Consider the following 6,000-nt stretch of genomic DNA (forward strand, 5'->3'; position numbering starts at 1 on the left):
GCAGTGTTGGTGGTTTAGAAAAAACACTGGGAAGGTGGTTGAAGGAAAACAGAACAAGCCATTGAGTTTTGTTGAAGTGGAAAAGGAAAGCACAGCAGAAGCTAAAAAGTTGCAAAAGAACGTGCAGCGTGGTCCTGGGATATTTAGGAGAAAATGCTAGATCTCTAAAGAATTTACTTGCGTGGGCAAGGTTTATTCGTGAATGCCAGAAGGGTAGATAAAGAAATTAAAATTTTGAGAGATACAGAAGCAAGACAATCTTTGATGATGAATACTGATATGTGTAATTCGGGAGTACAGTTGGTTCTGATATAACACAATAGTCCTATTCTCGTGCAATCTTGTGTTTTAAGAAAATCATGCAATAGCTGCGCCACTTAAACTAATGGGGTCAGAATTGCATTACAGCCAAAACAGGGGAAAGAACATTTGTGTTCCACAAATAATGGTCTAAATTCTTCAATTGCATTAAAGCCAAGTTGCATTGAAGAAATAGGCATTATAACAGAACCGACTGTATTTGCCAGAAAAGGTGGTCATATGTGAAATTCATGGTGAGTAGAGCGGTGTTCCATTATAAAGTGAGTTTGGAGAGTCCAGTGAAAAGTGATGAAATGGTAGTAGGGGTAATAGAGAAATTCTTGGTTCTGGAGATACAGTTTATCCTTGGTAATGATGTAGCTGGATTACAGGTGGGAGTGATACTTTACTGTTGTTGAAATGCCAGTGAAAAATCAGACAACTGAAGTGTTACAGAAAGTATACCCTGGAATTTTTCCTGCCCTGGAATTTTTCCTGGCTGTATGGTAACAAGATCACAAAGCCATAGGCTGAAGCAAGTGCAGAAATCAAGGAGTAAAGATAAGCAAGTTTAAATTCAATGAGCAGAAATTGATGAAGTGATTGGGATAAACAAGATTAGACAGAAGACAAAGTGAATATTTTTAGTTCAAAGAAGCTAGCTGAATTACAACAATGATAAAAACTAAAGCAGTTGGATCAAAAAGCATACGCAGTAGAAGAATCTGAATGTATCTCAGAATGTTGCTATCGTAAAAATGAAGTCTTGATGAGGAAATGGAGACCATCATGAATTCAGGCAGATAAATGAGCAGAAGTCCATTGTCATATTACTGTGAGTTATAGAAAAGAAATGTTGCAGGTAGCACATGAATTACCAGTGGGTGGTCAGTTGGGAATAAGGAAAATTCAAGCCAAAATACAGAAACATTTTTGTTGGCCTGGACTGCAGAGATATGGTTGAATTTTGCCAGACATGTCATACATGTTCGGTAATAAGAAAATCTCAGGCGGTGATAAAACCAGCACCCTTAACACCAATTCCTGCATTTGAGGAATCTTTTACAAGACTCTTATTTGATTGTGTAGGACCTCTGTCTAAACCAAAAAGTGGGAATCAGTATTTATTGACTATAATGGATTTGTTCACTAGATTTCTGGTGGCCATTCCATTGCACAATATCATGGCTAAAAAGATTGTAGAAGATTTATTCAATTTTTTAAACTAGATATGGACTACCTACAAAAACAATTACATCAAGGGTCAAATTTTACAATTTGATTCCTGATGAAGGGCTTTTGCCTGATTCTCCTGCTGCTTGGGTGCTGCCTGACCGGCTGTGCTTTTCCAGCACCACTCTCTAGGCTCTGACCTTCAGCTCCTGCACTCCTCACTTTCTTCAAATTTTACAAAGTTATTCAAGGAAGTTATGGATTGATTAAGAATAGAACAATTCAAATCCACCAATTACCATCCAGAATCACAAGGAGTATTAGAATGTTGGTATCAAACGTTAATGACTATTATGAGAGCTTATTGTCAAGACTATTCAGAGGATTGTCATAAAAACATTTGATTTGTAATTTTTGCAATTAGGGACGAACCAAGCAAATCAACTAATTTCAGTCCATTTCAATTAATTTTTGGGCATGAGTTGAGAGGACCACAGAAATTAAGGAGAAACTATTCGTGAGCCAGAATCAGTGAACTGTGTCAAATTTTAGGGAAAGATACATAGAACAGATGAATTGGCTACACAGCATTTAAAAGTAGCACAGCATATAATTCGGATCATTCGGGAGGCAGAGGAGGTCATAGATCGGAGCTATAGGCAAGTAGTTACTCCGAAAGTTCAAGATAGATGGGTGACAGTGAGGGGGAGTGGGAGGAGGAAGCCAGTGCAGGGACCCCCTGCGGTCATTCCCCTCAAGAACAAGTATACCGTTTTGGATACTTGTGGGGGGGATGACTTACCAGGGGCAAGCAACGAGGTTCAGGCCTCTGGCACGGAGCCTGGCCCCGTTGCTCAGAAGGGTAGGGTGGAGAAAGGTAGAGCAATAGTTCTTGGGGACTCGATAGTGAGGGGTACAGACAGACGGTTTTGTGGGGGCGACAGGGACTCACGTTTGGTATGTTGCCTCCCAGGTGCAAGGGTACGTGATGTCGCTGATCGTGTTTTCCGGGTCCTTAAGGGGGAGGGGGAGCAGCCCCAGATCGTGGTCCACGTTGGCACCAACGATATAGGTAGGAAGAAGGGTGAGGATGTCAGACAGGCTTTCAGGGAGCTAGGTTGGAAGCTCAGAGTTAGAACAAACAGAGTTGTAGTCTCTGGTTTGTTACCCGTGCCACGTGATAGAGAGTCGAGGAACAGGGAGAGAGAGCAGTTAAATGCGTGGCTACAGGGATGGTGCAGGAGGGAGGGATTCCGGTTTCTGGACAACTGGGGTCCTTTCTGGGGAAGGTGGGACCTCTATAAAAAGGATGGTCTACACTTGAACCTGAGGGGCACCAGTATCCTTGGGGGGAGGTTTGCTAGTGCTCTTTGGGAGGGTTTAAACTAACTCCGCGGGGGCATGGGAACCAGGACTGTAGCTTTAGGGTACAGGACCTTGAGTGTAGGGAGGTTAGGAATAATGCAGCGATCTCTAAGGAGGGTGCCTGTAACCAGAAAGGTGGATTGAAGTGTGTATACTTCAATGCCAGAAGTATAAGGAATAAGGTAGGTGAACTTGCAGCGTGGGTTGGTACCTGGGACTTCGATGTTGTGGCCATTACAGAGACGTGGGTAGAACAGGGACAAGAATGGCTGTTGCACGTTCCAGGGTTCAAATGTTTTAGTAGGATCAGACATGGGGGTAAAAAAGGGGGAGGCGTGGCATTACTTGTCAAAGACAGTATCACAGCAGTGGAATGGACGATGGAAGAGGACTTGCCATCTGAGGTAGTTTGGGCTGAGGTTAGAAATAGGAAAGGTGAGGTCACCCTGTTAGGTGTTTTCTACAGGCCTCCTAATAGTCCTAGAGAAGTAGAGGATAATATTGCGAGGATGATTCAGGAAAAGAGTGAAGGTAGCAGGGTGGTTGTTATGGGGGACTTTAACTTCCCAGATATTGACTGGGAGAGCTATAGCTCGAGTTCATTAGATGGGTCGGTGTTTGTACAATGTGTGCAGGATGGTTTCCTGACACAATATGTCGACAGGCCAACAAGAGGGGAGGCTATATTGGATTTGGTTCTAGGTAATGAACCAGGCCAGGTGTTAGACTTGGAGGTAGGTGAGCACTTCGGGGACAGTGACCACAACTCGGTGACTTTTACTTTAGTGATGGAGAGGGATAATCGTGCACCGCAGGGCAAGAGCTATAGCTGGGGGCAGGGAAATTATGATGCAGTGAGGCATGACTTAGGATGTGTGGATTGGAAAAACAGGCTTCAAGAGAAGAACACTAATGAGATGTGGGGAGTGTTCAAGGAGCAGCTACTGCGTGTCCTCGATAGGTATGTACCAGTCAGGCATGGTGTAAAGGGCCTTGTGAGGCAGCCGTGGTTTAGTAAGGAATTGGAGTCCCTTGTGAAAGGGAAGAAGGCGGCATATGTAAAGATGAGGCGTGAAGGTTCAGTAGGGGCGATTGAGAGTTATAAGGTAGCCAGGAAGGAGCTAAAGAGGGAGCTAAGAGAAGCGAGAAGGGGACATGAAAAGTCTTTAGCTGGTAGGATTAGGGAAAACCCAAAGGCTTTCTATAGGTATGTCAAGAATAAAAGGATGACTAGGGTAGGTATCGGTCCAGTCAAGGATAGTAGTGGGAAGTTGTGTGTGGAGGCGGAGGAGATTGGAGAGACATTAAATCAGTACTTTTCATCAGTATTCACTCAGGAACAGGACACTGTTGCTGATGTGAATATGGAATCACAAATAATTAGAATGGATGCCCTGGAAATATGCAGGGAAGAGGTTTTGGGAATATTGGAAAGGATGAATATAGATAAGTCTCCTGGGCCTGATGGCATTTACCCCAGGATCCTATGGGAAGCTAGGGAGGAGATAGCAGAGCCATTGGCCTGGATTTTTATGTCGTCGTTGTCAACGGGAATAGTACCAGAGGACTGGAGGATAGCGAATGTGGTCCCATTGTTCAAGAAAGGGAGTAGGGATAGCCCTAGTAACTATAGGCCAGTGAGTCTGACTTCAGTGGTGGGCAAAGTCTTAGAGAGAATGGTAAGGGATAAGATTTATGAACATTTGGGTAGGAATAACGTGATCAGGGATAGCCAGCATGGTTTTGTGAAGGGCAGGTCGTGCCTCACAAACCTTATTGAGTTCTTTGAGAAGGTGACCAAGGAAGTGGATGAGGGTAAAGCAGTAGATGTTGTGTATATGGATTTTAGTAAGGCGTTCGATAAGGTTCCCCATGGTAGGCTAATGCTAAAACTTCGGAGGTATGGCATTGAGGATACATTAGAGGTTTGGATTAGGAATTGGCTGGCTGGAAGGAGACAGAGGGTAGTAGTTGATGGATTATGTTCATCTTGGAGCGCAGTTACTAGCGGTGTACCACAAGGATCTGTTTTGGGACCATTGCTTTTTGTTATCTTTATAAATGATCTAGAGGAAGGACTTGAAAGCTGGGTAAGCAAGTTTGCGGATGACACAAAAGTCGGTGGAGTTGTGGATAGTGAGGAAGGAAGTGGTAGGTTACAGCGGGATATAGATAAGTTGCAGAGCTGGGTGGAAATGTGGCAAATGGAATTCAATGTAGCTAAGTGCGAAGTCGTTCACTTTGGTAGGAATAACAAGATGATGGATTACTGGGCTAATGGTAGGCTACTTGGTAGTGTGGATGAGCAGAGGGATCTTGGTGTCCATGTACACAGATCTCTGAAAGTTGCCACCCAGGTAAATAGTGCTGTGAGGAAGGCATATGGTGTACTGGGCTTTATTGGCAGAGGAATTGAGTTCCGGAGTCCTGAGGTCATGTTGCAGTTGTATAAGACTCTGGTGCGGCCTCATCTGGAGTATTGTGTGCAGTTTTGGTCGCCATACTATAGGAAGGATGTGGAAGCTTTAGAACGAGTGCAGAGGAGGTTTACCAGGATGTTGCCTGGAATGGTAGGAAAATCTTATGAGGAAAGGCTGAGGCACTTGGGGCTGTTCTCATTGGAGAAGAGAAGGTTTAGGGGAGATCTGATAGAAGTGTATAAGATGATTAGGGGTTTAGATAGGGTAGATACTAAGAACCTTTTACCGCTAATGGAGTCAGGTGTTACTAGGGGACATAGCTTTAAATTAAGGGGTGGTAGGTATAGGACAGATGTTAGGGGTAGATTCTTCACACAGCGGGTTGTGAGTTCATGGAATGCCCTGCCCGTATCAGTGGTGAACTCTCCTTCTTTATGGTCATTTAAGCGGGCATTGGATAGGCATTTGGAAGTTATTGGGCTAGTATAGGTTAGGTAGGATTCGGTCGGCGCAACATCGAGGGCCGAAGGGCCTGTACTGCGCTGTATCCTTCTATGTTCTATGTCACGTACACAGACGATCTAGTGATTTTTAATCACAGGTGGAACGAACATTTGGAGCATTTATCAGAATTATTCGATCAACTTTGGGAGGCAGGCTTGGTGATAAACCTCGCTAAGAGCAATCTTTTTCACGCAGAGGGTGGTGCATGTGTGGAATGGGCTGCCAGAGGAAGTGGTGG

Source organism: Hemiscyllium ocellatum, chromosome 10 (genome assembly GCF_020745735.1).
Source record: "Hemiscyllium ocellatum isolate sHemOce1 chromosome 10, sHemOce1.pat.X.cur, whole genome shotgun sequence".
Classification (NCBI taxonomy): Eukaryota; Metazoa; Chordata; class Chondrichthyes; order Orectolobiformes; family Hemiscylliidae; genus Hemiscyllium; species Hemiscyllium ocellatum.